This window comes from Mesoplodon bidens, assembly GCF_964165515.1.
Source record: "Mesoplodon bidens genome assembly, chromosome: 8".
Classification (NCBI taxonomy): Eukaryota; Metazoa; Chordata; class Mammalia; order Artiodactyla; family Ziphiidae; genus Mesoplodon; species Mesoplodon bidens.
The window spans coordinates 63,192,105-63,211,320 of NC_138165.1; the positions used below are offsets into that span (position 1 = coordinate 63,192,105).

The window sequence follows — 19,216 nt, forward strand, 5'->3', positions numbered from 1 at the left end:
ATCATAGCTGAAAAATGCTGTAAAAGAAAACCTCTTCATGGATATAAAGGATTAATGCTGCTGCCTTGGCCCTAAATGCTCTAATTTCATACTGTTGGACACAATATGATTTCAGAACATTCTTTCTCCAATGCTTGAAAACATCTTTCTCAAGATTTCAAGCAAGGGAGACTTGTTCCTGAATGGTTTTATGAGTGTAGGTGTCATGGCACCCTCTGCAAAGAGGTGAAGGCGTGCTGATGTTGAAGCAGTCATTGTGCTTTAGAGTGAGAAGGCTGTGCCGGTGCCTTCCCAAGTATCTGGCACTTAGAAGCAAGAATTTACATCTACTACCAGAGCAGATGCTGACTGACTCTGCCCATAATGATACATCCATAAAACAGCTGTGCTCAGCTTTGAGCTAAGCCGTCTGACTGTTTAAGCATCCCTGTCTTGAATTTATATCCAAGGAATATCAAACCTTTAGGACAATGACAAATTGAAGTGGACCTTCTTGGGATTAACTGATGCTGGCTTGTCAGGCGGCTATAAGCATTGTTGTAAAAGGTTGGCAATAATCAGTCCTTCTAATGGTAAGTGAAAGCATTTAATTGGATACTGAGATGTGATTGGGATGAAATGTCAAGGGGAAAGTGAGAAATTCAAGGTTGTCTTATTTTAAAAAAGACATATGCTGGAAAGATCTGTGGTTTAGCATTCTGGATTTGGCATTAAAGAGGATTTTCAGGGCTTGATAGTTTTAGCCATGGTCCCCAAACTATATCAAATTTAATTACCTCCTTTTCTTGGCTGGACTAAGAGAGGTACTTGAACAAATAGAAACTTACTCTGGGGAACATTAAAGTTATAGTTATTTAAGTTTATTGGAATATGAATCATCGAACAAAATTGAGAAAAGAAAATTTTAGCATGGTATACATTATATTAAAAAGCAAATACAAGTAATTATTATTGTTATTATTATTTGTATATTTCACCTAATGTGTAAGAAATTTAAAATGGCACTTTTATCTTTAAAATCAGTGGATAAAGTGTTCTAGCATTTTTTTTTTTTTTTTTTTTCTTGTTTTGTGGTACGCGGGCCTCTCAGTGTTGTGGCCTCTCCCATTGCGGAGCGCAGGCTCCGGACACGCAGGCTCAGCGGCCATGGCTCATGGGCCCAGCCGCTCCGCGGCATGTGGGATCCTCCCAGACCGGGGCACGAACCCGTGTCCCCTGCATCGGCAGGCGGACTCTCAACCACTGCGCCACCAGGGAAGCCCTGTTCTAGCATTTTTGATGGGCTGTTTATTAAACTGATATAGCTAGTTAGTCTCACAACACTTCAAGTATCATACATGTCCATTAAGGTCATCTTCAAGCTACTGCACTTATTTCTAACTAATGGCACGTTCACAGATCTTTCATTATGGGGAAGCTGTTACAATATGAAAATAGAATTATTTTTTTACTTTAATAGCAAACACTGAGAGGTTGCATTCTTATGCCTATAGTACTGCTCAAGTTGGTTGTGATAAGAGAGAAAGTTTTTTTATTTGTACCTGATTTTATAGCACCATTAGTATTATGTTACATTTGGGTACAGAGCAGTGATTCTTGGGTGCTGCAGGGAGAAAAGTCACTAATAAAGTGTTCAATGATGGTGTCAGAGATTACTAAGTAACCAAAAGCAAATTATTAAATTTTTCTTTCTAGAAATTCAGGGCTCAGGAGGACCACCAAATAGATAAAGAACTCATGGCAATCTTTGAGTGGGTGATGGAGATACAGACTCATGCCCTAAATCATCCTCTCTTCCTGTACAGGGAAAATTCCCCTCGCATAGACTGGTGACAAGATGGAGGTCTCTGGGATGAAGAGAGCTGGATTTCTGCTTCAGCTCTATCTTTTACAGCTGCTCCCCTGGATAAGTGATTTTGTTTTCTGTAAAATAAGGTTAGTCTTACTTTTATCACAAGGTCATTGTAAACATTGGTTAAGGCAGCTTTTTATGGATTAAGACAGTCAGTATAGATCTGACATATAGTACTTGCTAAATAAATGAGACTTCCTTTCTCTTTCATTTCCCCTTCCAGCTTTAGTATGTAAGGACCTTCTTCAACACAACTCCCTCCTCCTAACCCCAAGTGTGGCTGTCAGTTGCTTGGTCATGAGCTCTTTTTGAGTTATTTTTGAGCCCAGCCTTAGTGACATTGAGTGGGGCTCTGAGATTGGCCTTTTTAAAAGTGAAAAAATTTTTTTTAGTTTTTCTATAAATTTTTTCTGTTATAGACCCAAAATGTACTAGTTATGTAATTATTACAGTGATTATAATAGTTGGGTTTGTTTTTTTCCCAAATACCAGACCCAAAGTTACAGAGGACTTTGTTTTAGGTTTGACAGACTTCCTATAGCCAATAGCCAATTAAATGGCAGATGAACAGCATGAAAACATGATGACATGGATCTTTCTCAAACTAGCTTCTTAAGATACTACTCAGAACGGTTCATTCACATTAATAGTTTGTGTTCCTTGGTCTAGAATAGTTCCAACCACAACATTAATAACAAAATCAGAGTCCATTTCTACAAAAGAGCAAGATTAGAATGACATTCCTCTGTGAATTCTGATAGTTGCACTTTGCATAAGCTGGTTTTAGTTCTTTGGTTGATTAACATATTTTTTTTTACAACTTTATTGGAGTATAAATGCTTCACAATGGTTAGTTTTCTGCTTTATAACAAAGTGAATCAGTTATACATATACATCTATTCCCATGGTTGATTAACATTTATGGCAACATTATTTCAGAATAAATTTTTTCTGTGAATAAATCTAAGTGTGAGATGGTTTATAGTAGTATTTGAATGTAGTAGATATGCAAATTGTTGTAGATCAAAGCTAGTCTAAGTAATATTGGAAAGAATATTTTTATAAATAAACCTGAATGCTAAATTCTGGTATATTTATAATTGGATATTGTGGCTACATTTGAGTTTTGGAAAGTTTCTGAAGAGTTGAAGTTACTTGATAAATTAATTTTCAGAGGTCAAGATATGAGATCAATATTCTGAAAGTTCCATAAAAAGAACTTTATATCAATAAATAATGTTTCAGTATTTTTACTTCAACTTTTGCTGCCTTTTGCAAGCTGGAATCTAGCAATTCTAAAATAACACATTTTAGCCTATACTAGCAATTATTATCTTTTCTTTGGCAATAAATACCTTGCTAAATGTCTATATTTTATTTACTGAAAACTCAACAAATGGTATCCTGGAAGGGAGAATTTTCAGGATGCTATTGTGGGTCTCAGCATGAGATTTTATATTATTACATAGTACCATGTAAAGACTTTCTCCTGAGAAGGAAGGAGCAGTAATTACTTCATTAGTTGCATAAGAGAGTCATAGGTCTGAAGCATAAATTGATTCTGATTCACCAAGGATATTATTAAGCTGTCAAAACCTGTCAATATGGAGTGTGACACCAACATGTAAAATACCATTAAAGGGTCATTAACAAGGTCTTAAAGCTCATGCTTAGCATTTTCTCTGAGTTCCTAATGGAACTTTTCTCAAAACAGGATTTAAGTCAGATGTCTCATAAACTTTAATGCTGTTAAAAGTTTGCTATTGTAAAAAAGTGTGTCTTTTTTGGAGTTTTTTAGTTCCTATGTCAGCCAAAATGGAACAGCAGTTAAGTACCAACCACAGAAGTTTTCAAATCTTGAGATTTACACCCATTATTATTTTTTTATTTTTTTATTTTTTGCTTTATAACAAATTTAATCAGTTATACATATACATATGTTTCCATATCCCCTCCCTTTTGCGTCTCCCTCCCACCCTCCCTATCCCACCACACCCATTATTTTTTAAATCTGGTAAGCTCTGAAGATGGGCTGCAGTTGGTACATACTGGTTTGTATGTAGATACTTAAAACATTCCTTTGCCAGAAACAGTCATTGAATTTTTGCCATTACTTTGATAGATTTTTTTTTCTGTAGAAGAAAAGGAAGTACAGTTTGTAATGAAAATTTATTTTTTTTCATTACACTGTCAATTACTGAGATCTGTGGTATTTGCAAATGAGTGTCCAACAAGAAAGTTAGCACAATATTCTTTTCCTTTCTGTAGAAATATCTGACAACCACAGAAAAAAGAAGTGAGTCATTACCATTTTTCTTACTGCCATGAATATAACTCAAAATGCCAAATTGATTGAGTCTCAGCATTGTAGGTGATGGCAGCTATGATGCAAATAACTTAGTTCTTCATTTAAATGGCAGGCAGGTAGAGATTAGAGCTATTCTATCATTTTAATGAACACTAAGAAAAAGTTATCTATGATGCGTGGAATAATAAGTCGCATTCTTTGAAAACAATAATAATAGTTGGAGCTGTCAAAAAACTTTATGAAACTTTGAATAACTAAACAAAATTTCATATACTTGTTCCTAGCATTTAAAAAAAGATAACTAAGATATAGATAGGAAAAAAGAATAAACACTTGATGAGAATACATTGACCTGGGATGATCCAGATGGAATAGGCCCAGATATAATTTATTTGATAAGATTCTGGGAGTTGAGACCATATTCACCTGATAGAAGGAGAAATTGGGAGGATATATACAATTGTCAAGTAAGGATTAATTATGAGTGCTGAGTCAAATAAAAGAGTGGAAATTGTATGATAACCTTGAAAATCAGAGTGAGCTGAGCTGGGAAGGTAAGAGAGCTGTATACAAGAGTAATAATAGGAGGAGATTTAAAGCAATTAATAAGATATTATATAATGGCATAAAAATTTAGGTGTGATTTAATTTTTGAACATAAAAACAGAGCATGATTCCTATCCTGAATGGTATCTAATAAGAAATTAATTAATTGATTTAACAAGACTGTACTGATGTCATGACCACTGATGTTTAATTAGAAGCTGATTGCTGATTATGCCAATTTCATACATGGGAAGTTTCCAAGGGGTTGCTCATACCTTTTGAAACTTATTTTCACTTTGAGGGTGATAATAATTATTTGCTGGCAGACTAAAAAGAAACTAGAGTAATAAAATAAAAATCTCTCTCTGCTCTGAGAAGAAATGAGAGATCTTTAGCACTGAATGTTTATCATTAGGGGCTAAGGTAGCCCATGTAAAATTTGAGAGAAGGCGTTATCAAAACTTTTTCATGTGCTGTTGATTATTAAGAGAAGGGCTTGCCTTGGCTGATCACATGCTGCGGGGATGATATTAAAACTATTCAACAACTTGTGCAATATGCTTACCAACAACTAGATTAATGCCCACTGTAGACAACCACTGTGGTCCACTGATGCTTCCAGACTGAAAATCAGTTCCTCATGGCTGGCCCAGTATGTTTTAGGGTGTGGTCTGGACCAAACATAGGCTCCATTCTAGGTGAGTGAGTATAACTTAAGTGTTGGTTTCCTATCACTAAAAAGGTGAACATCACTGAACATCATACCTATATTAAGACAACAGTATGTCCACCTGCTAACCAGTGTCTGAAAGTGCTTGAATATGTGATAATTTCTGAGATGATGCTTATGAGGCAACATAAAAGACAGTGGCTAGCACAGAGCCTGCTTAATATCACTTAACATCACTTGTTTTCATGCAATAAACAGGAGTGTAGGGAATATGCTCCATTTTGTCAATTAAATTATTTTGTTAGTTGGATTATTTTTGCCAAAATTTTAAACATGTAACAAGTCAAATCAAGTAAAAATGAAATCTACCATGAATTTGTACCTTCCTGTTCTTAAACTAGTAAACTTGAGAAGATGTCATCCTTATTTTGTATCAGTAAAAGAAGGGATATTTGTATATATAGTTTATTTAGTTTATTTGGGTTAATATAGTTTATTTGGGTTAATAATATTTCAAAAATAAAACTTAAAACATTTTGAGGATTGGGAATAAGAAGCAGTTTCTCATGGAAAGGAGGAGGGACAGAAGAAAATAACAATAGACAACATCCATGAAACTAATGGACCTGAAAGATGGTAATTATTACGGAGAAAATGTTAGAGTTCTCAAAAGTCAGAGTTTTGGAAAATGATATCTACAGAGTATCTGGGATTTATTCCTTTGAACCAATGATTCAACTTGTCAAATTCTCTGTTTTGAAGTCCATTAAGAAATATTCTTATAGGTTATTACAGACTGTTTGGAGACTTTCTCTCCTTTAAATTTCTTTCTCTTCCAAAATATTCGGCACTTTTTAAACTCATTACACACTTGTGGTCACTGACCTATTTATTGCCCAGGTGTGGATGTGCTTTGGCCGCCACAGACACTGTTCACTCTGGTGACCTTGAGGGATCCAGAGGTATGATAAAGGCCCACAGGGGCTGATGTGGTGTGGGCAGTTCAGGGAGCATGTGTGGTTTACATCATCTGACTAAGAACGTACATTTCTTGTTATAAATAGAATGATGAGACATTTCATTTGTGTAGTAAATCACAGTTTCAAATGAGCTAGTTCAGATGTCACCTTTGTGAAGGCTTTATTTTTTTCCTTCTTTAGGTTACTCCAATAATTTACACATACCGTTTTAATGGTACTTTTTTCCATTTTACTCTATTCATATGTATCTTCTCCTCCACTGGGCTATAGTGAAAGGGCACAAGACATCTTTTAGTCATTTTTATATCTCTATATCTAGTATGGTACTTGGTATAGTGGTACCTTATAACATTTTGTTTGTTGCTTCTTTTGTGTGTTTTGAATAATGAACATAAGCTTTGCAATAGATAGAGCTGTTTTTCATAGGCTCTCTTGCCCACTTAAACATTAATGATTGTGACCACCTACAGGGGTGGGATAGGGATGGTGGGAGGGAGATGCAAGAGGGAGGAGATTTGAGGATATATGTATACGTATAGCTGATTCACTTTGTTATACAGCAGAAACTAACACAACAGTGTAAAATGATTATACTCCAATAAAGATGTTAAAAAAAATACAAAACATTAATGAAACTTCACATTTCATTTTTTTTAATGGTAATTCTTTGTATTGCTTTATTGTACAATTGCAATGCCCCCTTATCATCTTCTCGAATCTTCTTCCAAGTTGTGCTCACTTTAGACACACTGGAAAAATAAATGATTATAAAGCAAACAAAGCACCACAAAGAGCTAAGATGAATATATTACAGAAACATTAACAGTGCAAAAAAGAAATTTCTATTAGCAGTGCTTCTCAAACCTGTCTATGCTTTAGAATTGCCTGAGGCATGAATTTAAGATTTAAGGATGGCCCATGCCTAGTCACTTGGGTTTAATTGATCTAAAATGGGGGCCAGGGCTCTGTATTATTTTTAAAAGCTCACCGTTAAGTAATTCTAAGTGGATCCAGGCTTAAGAACCACTACACTTAGTACTTCATTTTTTCACAATATCTGCAAATATCAAATAAGAAGCTCCATTGTATATATGGCACCATCTTGGTTATTTATTAACATTAGACAAATTTCAAAGAAGTTGAGGACACACTGCTATTAGTAGAAATCAATTTAAAAAATCCATTTTGTTAACAAAAATGTTGTGATGTCGACTATCTCTCAAGAAGCTGACCAATAATAAAAATCAATACTTACTTATGTCTGTTTTGCTTCAGTTATAATGGACCAGTGTAAAGTAACACAAAGAGTACCTCTAAAAAGTTTTCAAAAAGCCGAAAATGAACCCAGTTGAGTTGGAGGCAATCTAATTCAATAGATTAGATAATTATCTTAATTCTCAGTTACCTCATCCTAACAGGTTTTCTTTGGTGGAATGAGAAAGGGGAGTCAGTATAAGGTTTCTAAGAGACAGTAATAATCAGACCCATTTGTGGGTTTCTGTATTTTCATCACTGTCAAATTTACTGTCAAATTTGAAAATGGCCTAAAAAAAACAGAAATTATTTTATATTTTCAGGTGTGACAAAAATCATAATGCCTATAGGACCTGTACACCAGACCTAGGCTGTTGTTTTATAGTTAAGACTAAAAGATGTAGCTTACCTATGAACAATTTCAGAACCAAAGGAACAAAGATCCCAATCTAACAGAAATAGTTTTCTAATAGCATAAATATGAAATTTGAAATAAGTGCATTAAATGCATACTCTAAAAATTATCTTTCTTTCCTCTTAGTGACACATAGGTAGTAAAATACCAGCAACCAGACAAAAGTCATCACCTCAATTAAACAATAGTGCAAGACTACCCTACTATGTCTTTTTTTTTTTTGCAGTACGCAGGCTTCTCACAGTTGTGGCCTCTCCTGTTGCGGAGCACAGGCTCCGGACGCGCAGGCTCAGTGGCATGTGGGATCTTCCCGGACCGGGGCACTAACCTGTGTCCCCTGCATCGGCAGGCAGACTCTCAACCACTGCGCCACCAGGGAAACCCCCCTACTATGTCTTTGCATGAGCTGGTGGTGCTGAGCCACCTAACAAAAATGTTCATGGGTTACACTAATGAACTCAAAACAATAATACTTACTTGATTAAGTCCATATCACTGAGCTGTGTTAAAATATTTGCTGAGGGATGTCTGAGTCCCCTTCGAAAGAGTTCACTGAGAATATCTACACACTTTAGGACTGTTTTCCTGCCAATTATATTCCGTAGTCTAAAGTTTCCACTGGATATAAATTCCCTGAGCTTCTCCCAATCTATTTTAGGATTTCGTTTACCATTTTTTTTAACGTTGAACAAACCACTTTTTCAGAATGAAGAACCGGCAGCAAGTTTTTGTTGGGATCTTGGTCTGCGCTTTGCGTCCATAGTGGGCAAGGTTGTGGACTGTCACTGAAATTTTCCACCAGGTGAAGGCTACTGTCTTCATGTTCATTGAGGCCACTTTGTTGGGAAAATGAAGAGTAGCCACTGTCTTCATAAGGTCCACTGGTCTCTAGTTCTTCTATGTCATTTGAACTGTTAAGTGTCGTACGTGTTGATTTTCCTTATTATGCCAGGGTTTGCTTTCAGTTTCAAGTTCTACAATCCTGGGGCTCACAGTCGGTGACCCAAAATCTGGTAACCTTTCATAGTCTTTAATGCAGTCTTTATAAGAACCTTCCAAATATGAAGTAGTGTAGGAGCCTTGTCTTCTGTCATCAGGCTTTAGCGGTTTAATTCCAGAATGAATGTGGTAATAGTTAAAATCCCATTTCATTTTGACGCAGAAAGTGGGACTTTCTTCTTTACAACCATCCGAGGGGCGAGGGCGCCGTAGCTGCAGTGGCAGGAACGGGGGGGGGGGTGGCGCTGTGGGGAGCAGCTGCAGGGGCGCCGGCTCATGCCAGGGAAAGTGGGGTCCGCCTCAGGTGAGGGAGCTGCACCCGCGGCAGAGAAGCAGGCCGCCCACTTCTCAGAGCTCTCGAGACTTCACATTTCTGATTATGGTTGTTAGCTGGGTAAAATCAAAATAGAACCATGTCATGTTCTAAGGTCAGTTCTTCCTATTTTTAATTGTATGCTTTCCTTAATTTGTGCTCATTTCTAAGTTTTTGAACTGTGTTTTTATGTTTATTCTTTTAAAATTTTCATTGTGTTTTCTTTTTATTAAGACTCTTGTTTATTCCCCCAGATACAGAAATATGTGATGGTTGTGTTCTAGTTTGTTGAAATTTTTAGTTAGTTAAAATTAGATTCTGGTGAACTATTAATTGACATGGGGTAGAGCTAGCATGTTGGAAACTGGGGTGTCTAATGCCTGCGTTGAGTACAAACCTTGATTTTTTAAGCATAGAAGCAGCCTCGGGATGTGCCTCAGACACAGGAAGACTTTGGGCTCTATCACCCGGTTAGACTCACAATAAGGAGGGTGTTGGTGCCCCGGGGTGAGTACTAAGTCAGTCTGATGGCTACCCCTCTAGCTACTGATATACAGGTGGCAAAGGAAAAAACTGTGAGCTGTAATTGCAGAGTGCCCTCTTTTCCTCATCTTTTATGGAGAGTCTTCCAAACAGATATGGTGCTTGTTCTTTGCAGGGAGATATGCCCCCATTGTCTGTCGACATGTGTTGTGAGCTAATTTAGGTTCACTGAACATACCTGAAAATCTCTATAGCTAAGCCCCTCATTTCTGTGTATGAGACTTTTTATTTTGTGAAATGGATACAGTAAGCAGGAAGGATAAAATACTGCTCAGGTAAGATTTCTACTCAGAAGGTTTTTCAAAGGAGGCTATGAATTATAATGCAAAAGGACATTGCACTCACTGCATGGTGATCTGGTTCTGAAAGCAAAGCCTTTCTTTGATAGCTAGAGTACAAGTAATTCTAAAGATCAAAAAACTTGTTATCATACTAAGAAACCTAAATCTGTGCCTGTGTATGTATTATTTTCCAAAATATTCAGTTATGCATTATTCTCTGCCACCTCAGCGTTCAAAAACTAAAATGAACCATGGGATGGGGGGACAGTAATATCACTACAGCCCATCCTGGGCAGCCAGGTGGATTGTTTTTAGGCCACCTCAACTTATCCTTCATTGTAGTGCTAGCTCCTTTGAAGTAACTCTGAGGTTTCTCTTTCTCTCTCCAGTGCCTGGAGCTTCTGGCAATATGACAAGGTAAACAATTGACTACAGCAGAAGTAGCAAACTGAGGCCTATGGGCCAAGTCTAGCCCTGGCCTGCTTTTGTACTGCCTGTGAGCTGAGCACGGTTTTCGCACTTTGAAAAACAAAAAACCAAATAAGAATCTGTGACAGAGACCATAGGTGGCCTGAACCTATGCCTAAAATACATACTGTCTGGCCTTTGACAGGAATGTTTGCCAACCATTGCCAGCCATCTGAATTTTATTCTGCCGTGGCCTTGCCATCCCTGCCTTCTTTCACAGACTCATTTGACTGCCTGTTACTACTTCTTGTGCACATCTTGACCTTTAGTGAACCATCAAACATCCTTCAGTTTCTACTGCTACAGGCTGCCTCTGTGTCTTTGCACATGCTCTTCCTGCTTTCTGGAATGTTCTCCACTCTACCCTGCATCTTTTGTAATCTGTATCTGTTGTGCAATTTATCTATTTTATCTTCACTTCTCTGATTAGAACAATGTACACAATGCTGATAACTAATGAATATTATCTAATAATTAAACCTTATCAAATAAATAATGTTTAGCCAGAGAGAAAATTATAGATACTGGACAGAAAGCCAGTGACAAATTTGTGTTCCTGTTGTCATTGGTCATGTTGCTGTTGATGACAGCTCTCTTCTCACCCTGCCTTGGTTATTTACTGTCAGCATAAATAATGCAGTGTTTATTTTTCTTTATCTTTCTCATTTGTGTTTTATTGGTATATTTTTTTCAAAGCACAGAAAAAAGATAAAGTCCAGGGTCTTGAAGATTAGTGGGCTAGTACACTAAGCAATGGTAGGGAAGGAAGATAACATTTCAGGAGAGAAAAAGCAATAGTAACAGCAAATGATTTTGCAAGGGGATATATGTATCAGATAGTGTTTTTGTTATGGAAAAGAATTAAGATCACTAGCCACAGTTGGCCATTTTAAAGCCCTGGGTGTTGCTATGGCTACACGGAGGAACCTGTTATGGTCACCCTTAGAGTATACACAATGATAAAGGGAATTTAGTGCTCTTAGATACAAATATGAATGATAAAAAGTTTGTTTTACAAATCAAAAGAAGGAAATGAAAATGGATTTGTTTGTCTCTACCAGCTATGGGAATTAGAGGTTGGTAAAACTAAGATAATTGGCATATGTGTTAGGTTACAAAAAAGATGTGGTAATTTAGAACTAATCCCCCCAAAATGATACAATATTCTGTTGTGAAATCTTGATAAGAGGGGCAAAAGGTAGTAGGGAATAAAGTAAACCTAGTGCCATAGGTAAACAATACCCAAATTCTTAAATGATGGTTTAGAAATAATAAAATACAAAAGTGAGTAACCTATTTGTTCCTAAGCTTAACTCTTATGTTTGGAACATTCTTATAGTTTAAGCTGTTCAAAAAGCAGTTCTTGTTCATTGCCTGCTTTCCCCTGACCTTTAAGGAACCTGTGATTAAACTCCACCTCCATATATTCCCATTTTAGAGCTATCCAGCAGAGCTGTTCTTCAGTCAATATATGCCTTCATCTCTTATTCTGACTTGACCTGAATTTCTTTTGTGATTTTTTTTCTCCTAGAAAAGCCTATTTCAACCTTTGGTATCAAAATCACTCCTTCTGTGGGCAAGTAAAATAGTAGCCAAGTGTCAGATTTCCTTCACGTTACTCTCCTTGAAACTCCAGCTGTCTCATTTACCTGTTTATCTCTTCAAAGTGGGAAGTAATCAGTATGGTCATTTTTATTGTTAAGATTCACTTTTCATTATCATTTAAAAAACATCTAAAAGGATATATCACTCACTGTCCTTTTGAGATGTGAGGTCAATAAGTTATTATGGGGGCTTCCCTGGAGGTCCAGTGGTTAATACTTGGCACTTCCATGGAAGCGCGGGTTCGATCCCTGGTCAGGAAACTAAGATCCCACGTGCCGTGTGGTGTGGCCAAAAAGAAAAAAACCAAAAAGTTATTATGTGGTGAGCACTAAGATAACACTGCATATTTTATTTATTTTATTTACCTGACTTGGGAAATTTTTTATCTCATTTAGAGAATATGAAAAAACCTTAACAAGGCTGTGTAAAACTCATTTTACTCAATATTTTGGTTCATATGTTTGCCAAGTTGATATTGTCTAATTCAAAAGGAAAACATGTCCAGTTTTTCATTTTAAGTCCAATGGACCTTTATTGGGTACTAATCTTATTTTTGATCTAAGTAATTTTATGTGTTCTGAAACTTTGAACTTTGCATTTAAATGTGATTCTAAAATTCCTGGAATTTAGAGAAGAAAGTTCCAAACATTATCAATCACAGCTGTCTATATACCTTTTGACAACTTCTATTGTTCGCAATAACAGTTAGGCTTAGTGAGCCAGGAAATGCTGCCCTTTCTTTTACACTTACCCTTTCAGGGGTGTATAGATAAGGCCATCAGTGGGCTTGCCAGCATGCAGGCTCATAACCATGGTCTGGGGCAAACCACTGATTCTTCCCTCCCTAGTCTCTCTCTTTCAACTGACTGACCAAGAGTGGTCACCTTGACCTAAGGTCAGCTAGTCTGGGTAGTAACCTTTGCATGCAATGACAGGAAGAGATGAGTTTGGAATATCAAATTCTCTCCTAGTACTTTTCATTATAAAACATGGGTGATCCTTGCAATTAAAATGGAGGATGCGATGAAAAGGATGCAAAAAGGGGAACTACATGGTAGGGTTGGGGCCATGAGGATTTATGAAAAAGTGAAATTATAATCTAGCACACAGATTTTTCCCAGAGATGGAATGAGAGACCATGTGACCTCTGGGCATGACTGAAAGGTCAGTCCACTAAGCTACCTCTATGTTTGAGGCAATAGCTTTACAATCCTCTCTCCCCAGCCATTTCCCCCACAGAGTTTACCTTGAGTTCCTTACAGGCTAAAAAATTGACCAGAAACAAATAAAATTCTTGTTGTTTAGACCTTCCTCCCTGTGTAGGATATCAATGTGCTCCATCTTATGCTACTGCTACTGCTCTGTGCAGTCAGTGTGTGCCGTGAACAAGGATCTGACAGGCGGCCATTATCTGTTCAGGGAATGTCATGGGCTTGCTGCTTTTCCTTGGACAGCTGGTCCCCAAAGAATTGTAGCATTGTCAAAATTTAAACATGGCTCAGCTCTCCTTAAATGTGCTTCTGTGAGAAACATACAGTCTCTTTGTTCCAAATAGGTGATCGAATTGTTTCTGGAATTGAATTGGATTACGTGTGTATTTCATGCTTGGTTTCTCCTGTGTGAGGAAAACACCACCAGCTGAGTGTGCTTTTGGGGTATTTGAGGGGCAAAGGCCCTGCTCTGTCCCCATCCTGATCGCTAACCTCCGTGCTTGTACCTTGCTTGCTTGAAAGATATAAGCCCATATTGCTCGAGATACTTAAAATTTTTTAGGGAAGGTGTTGTCTTCTAGCTTACTACCCTCCAAGACATGGGCTTACTGGCTTTTCTTTCCTGTCTCCTGACACTCCTGGGCCTTTCTTCAGGGTTTGTGTGATATTATGATATAATTAAAAAATAGGATATTTGATCTTTGTCCCTAGTTCCTGGCACAGAGCTCCTAAAACTCTTGTAATTTCCTAAGCGATGTGAGTGTCTTTTTGTATGCTAGTGAGATGACTGGTAGCTGGCAGCGCCTAGATAGCTTCAGGATGAGGGCTGTTCACCAAAATGATCAAGGAACATTTAGAGGGTTGGAAGTTTCAGCCCCACTCACTCCCTGACTTCTGGGAAGGGAAAGGGGCTAAAGATTGAATTAACCACAAATGGTCAGTGATTTAATCAATCGTGCCTGTATAATGGAACCTCCATAAAAACGCTAAACCACAGGGTTTGGAGAGCTTCTGGGTTGGTGAACACATCCACATGCTGGGAGGGTGGTGCACCCCGACTCCAAGGGGACAGAAATTCCTGTGCTTTGGATCTTTCTGGATCTCACCCTGTATACTTCATCTGGTTGTTCATTTGCATCCCTTATAGTATCCTTCACAATAAATGGATAAATATAAGTAAATGTTTCCCTGAGTTTTGTGAGCCATTCTAACCTGGGGGAAGGTTTGTAGGAGCTCCTGACTTTGCAGCCAAGTTGGACAGGTCCTTTTTTTTTTGCCGCATGACATGTGGGATCCTAGTTCCCCGACCAGGGCTCGAACCTGTGCCCCTTGCAGTGGAAGCACTCCCCACTGGACCACCAGGGAAGTCCTGGCAGACCCATTACTTGTGACTGACATCTGAAGTGAGGGCTTTTAGACTGAGCCCTAAACCTGTGGAGCTGGACGCTAAGTCCTGGTATTGAATTAAGTTATAGGACAGTTAGTTGGTGTTCAGAGAGTTGGAAAGTTGATCGACATGGGAAAAAATCCCCACACATTTGACTTCGGAAGTGCTGTGAGTAGAGAAATAGTTTTCCTTTAACAGTGAATATTTCTAATATACGAGTGGTTCTGGGCACATGGCAGACAGTACTAAACATGAAGAGGAAATCAGGTGGCAATTATATAATGAGCATTTTTATTACATTTAGGAGTTGCATTCATCCTGTGAGCTTCATTTTCCTTAGGAGGATTTCATTTTCTAGGTGCATTTATTTCATGGAGAGAGGTACTTGGTAAATATATATGTATAGGGATATAAATCATGCCCTTAAGTAGACATTGTGCTCATTTAATTCTTATAAGAATACTGCTGGGTAGGTATTCTTACCTGTATTTTCTGATGAAGAAATTGAGGCTCTAGAGTCATTAATGGACACTTCTCGAGGTCTGCTAAGAGGCAGATTTTTTTTTTTTTTTGAAGACCCACCGCTGCCCCTGCTGGCATCCTCCCTGCCGCCCCTGGGGCCTCTAGCCCCACACAGACAATGCCCGTCGCATTTGTCACTGGCCTGCATCAGCAGCACTTCGTCACCATGACACAACAATCTCTGTCCTGTCTCTGGGCTCGTTGCACTAAGAGGCAGATTTGAACCTGCATCTGAGCTTATTCCAAAGCTTGTAGTCTTTCCAGTTACCATAAAGATATGGGAACACAAAAGATTTATCCTAGCATTAGTTTTCAGTGCCTTTAAATCTTCCATTTAGTTTCTTTCTTCTTTTTTGTAAAGTTAATAAAAAACTTAAAAACTCATGTTCACCAAAAGCGTTTCATTTCTTAAAACAACAACACCTGCACCGGAGGCATTGGTGATGAGTAACAGCAGGCTTCTGAGGGCACAACTCATTGTTCCTAATCGGGTGACAGAAAGGATTTTTTCTGTTGCCTTGGCTCAAAGTAATTGCATATTTATCTATTTATCTGAGTAATTAATCAGAAACCCAGGTAGTCAAAGCGGCAGCTGGAATTCCCATGATGGACTTCCATGTTACAGTCACCAGTTCTCAGCACTTTAAATGATTTCTTACCCAAGCAGTGTAAAACCCCATGAATCATATGACCAAGTACTAGCTATACTAGGGACTATTTACCCATCCTGGAGAATGCATTTCAGATGACCTTGCAGGAAATATAAAGAAAAATGATTACAGTAAAGATATGTTTAAACTGAAAAGCATTCAATAGTTTATGTCTCTACAATGACTTTCCTAGGCCTTACATTTATACTAAAAATAACATTTTATGGAAGCAACAGGCGTAATATTCTATTAATTTAATAAGAAAGAAAGCTCTGTTAAAGCATCTTTGTTTAAAAATGTGCATTTTTAAATGACTCAGAATCAGCATAATGGCCATTTTCCTCAGCTGTCTGTGGATGCATAGGAAACAATGACAGACCCATGGTGTCTACGAACCTAGATTCGAAAAGCAGAACTGCCTTTGACCAAAATGTTGAATGGCAGTGTTTAAAAAATAAACCAATGTTTATTTTGAATGGAAAACTGTTTTTGAAGACTCAAAATGAATTACATTTATCAGTAATTAAAAATTCAATTATTATTGCGTTTCCTAAAGTATCCATAAGGACCAAATTTGCTGAAGTTCAAGGAACTTGAATTTCGGAAGCTGTGAGCAAGGCTTGAAAGGCTACCTCTTTCTTTTTTTTATGTTTATATATATATATATATATATATATATATTTATTTATTGGAGTAAAATTGCTTTACAATGTTGTGTTAGTTTCTGCTGTACAATGAAGTGAACCAGCTATATGTATACCTGTATCCCCTCCCCCTTGGACCTCCCTCCCACCCCCCCACCCCACCTATCTAGGTCGCCACAGAGCACTGAGCTGAGCTCCCTGTGCTATACAGCAGGTTCTCACTAGCTATCTATTTTACACATGGTAGTGTATTTAGGTCAAACCTAATCTCCCAATTCATCCCACCCTCCCCTTCCCCTCCTGTGTCCACATGTCCATTCTCTACGTCTGCGTCTCTGTTCCTGCCCTACAGATAGGTTCACCTGTACCATTTTTCTAGATTCCACATATATGTGTTAATATATATTTGTTTTTCTCTTTCTGGCTTACTTCATTCACTCTGTTTGAGAGACTCTATGTCCATTCACACCTCTACAAATGACCCAATTTCATTCCTTTTTATGGCTGAGTAATATTCCAACGTATATATGTACCACACCTTCTTTATCCATTCATCCGTTGTTGGACATTTAGGTTGCTTACATGAGCTCGCTATTGTAAATAGTGCTGCAATGAACATTGGGGTACATGTGTCCTTTTGAATTATGGTTTTCTCAGGGTATGTGCCCAGGAGTGGGATTGCTGGGTCATATGGTAGTTCTACTTTTAGTTAATGAAAATAAAAACAAAAATAAACAAATGGGGCCTAAAGAAACTTAAAAGCTTTTGCACAACAAAGGAAACCATAAACAAGACCAAAAGATAACCCTCAGAGTGGGAGAAAGTATTTGCAAATGAAGCAACTGACAAAAGGATTAATCTCCAAGATATGCAAGCAGCTCATGGAGCTCAATATCAAAAAAACAAAACCCAGTTAAAAAATGGGCAGAAGACCTAAATAGACATTTCACCAAAGAAGACATGTAGATGGATAAGAGGCACATGAAAAGGTGCTCAACATCACTAACTATTACAAAAATGCAAATCAAAACCACAATGAGGTATCACCTCACACCAGTCAGAATGGCCACCATCCAAAAATCTACAAACAATAAATGCTGGAGAGGGTGTGGAGAGAAAGGCTACCTCTTATATATATATTGTGTTAGGCCTGCATGATGTTTTATAAATAAAAGTCAATGGAAGGATTTCACATAAACGTCAGGATTTTTGGCTTCTCTTTAAAAAAAAATCAAACGATGTGGCAACACAGGGTCTATTGTCCCTTTCAGTTGAGGTGTATGCTTTCCGTTTCTTATTCTCTTGCACATAGCATGTATGCAAATTCTCTTCCACAGCTGACTTAACTCATTTTAAGTTACCTGACTAGCAGTGTAGGCATTTGAGTTTCAGCCTATATTCTAAGCTCTGCCTGCTGCTAGTTCCCAAACCACATGACTTTTGCCTTTTGAGATACCCTCTCAGTCCTCAGGAGATGATGATGGTGATGATGATGATGATGGCTTTTGAAATTTTGTTCTATTGTTAAGATCCCAGAGACTTTTTGAAATCATACAAACTTTAAAAGGAAAGAGACATTGACTTCAATAAAATAGAAAGTATTGATGTTAAGATTATTAAACTTGGTAACATTATTTGTTGTGAGAGATTTATGTGTTAAGAAAGGTTTGGGGGCTTCCCTGGTGGCACAGTGGTTGAGAGTCCGCCTGCCGATGCAGGGGATACGGGTTCGTGCCCCGGTCTGGGAGGATCCCATATGCCGTGGAGCAGCTGGGCCCGTGAGCCATGGCCGCTGAGCCTGCGCGTCCGGAGCCTGTGCTCCACAACAGGAGAGGCCACAACAGTGAGAGGCCCGTGTACCACAAAAAAAAAAAAAAAAAAAAAAAAAGAAAGGTTTGGAATATATGGGGAGAATCCCAAACAACCTCGCTTATATAAAGAAATTAGCTGCTATTAAGGTTGGGATTATAATGGGAAATTCTATGCTATAGTTTTGTCTTCCTCAGCTCCTCCACCCTTTACTGTGCCCCCCACCCCTGCCCGCCAAATGAATAAGGCCAATGAAAAACAAGACCCATAGTAATGGATGCTGAAGTAGAAGTTCATCTTCCTATCTTTATCATGTTAGAACTGGATTAGAATAGGGTAGGTTGGTAAGATTTAGCAAATAAAAATACAGGATGTCTAGTTACCTGAATTTCAGATAAACAAGAAACACTTTTATAATCTAGTTATGTTCCATGCAATATTTAGGGTATATGCTGTGGTCTGAATGTATCCCCCCCAAATTCATATGTTGAAATCCTAATGCCTGGAGTGATGGTATTAGGAGGTGATTAGGTCATGAGTGTGGAATCCTCATGAATGAAATTAATACCGTCATAAAAGAGGCTCCAGAGAGCTAGCTCATCCCTTCCGTGTGAGGACCAGAAAGAGCTCAGCAGTCTGCAACCTGGAGAGGGTCTTCACCGAAACCATGCTAGCACCCTGGTCTTGGACCTCCAGCTTCCAGGACTGTGATAAATAAATTTCTGTTGTTGGTAGCCTCCTAGTCTGTGGTATTTTGTT

General features: G+C 38.0%; 1 pseudogene across 1 annotated transcript; it reads right to left on the bottom strand.

Moving 5' to 3' along the window:
* Nucleotides 1-6,903: 6,903 nt before the first annotated feature.
* On the bottom strand, nucleotides 6,904-9,302 carry LOC308621802 (F-box only protein 5-like; annotated as a pseudogene). Its single transcript has 2 exons — nucleotides 8,503-9,302; nucleotides 6,904-7,105 (listed from the first exon to the last, which is right to left on the bottom strand). The product of its transcript is annotated as an F-box only protein 5-like (transcript).
* Between the last annotated feature and the right edge of the window lie 9,914 nt (nucleotides 9,303-19,216).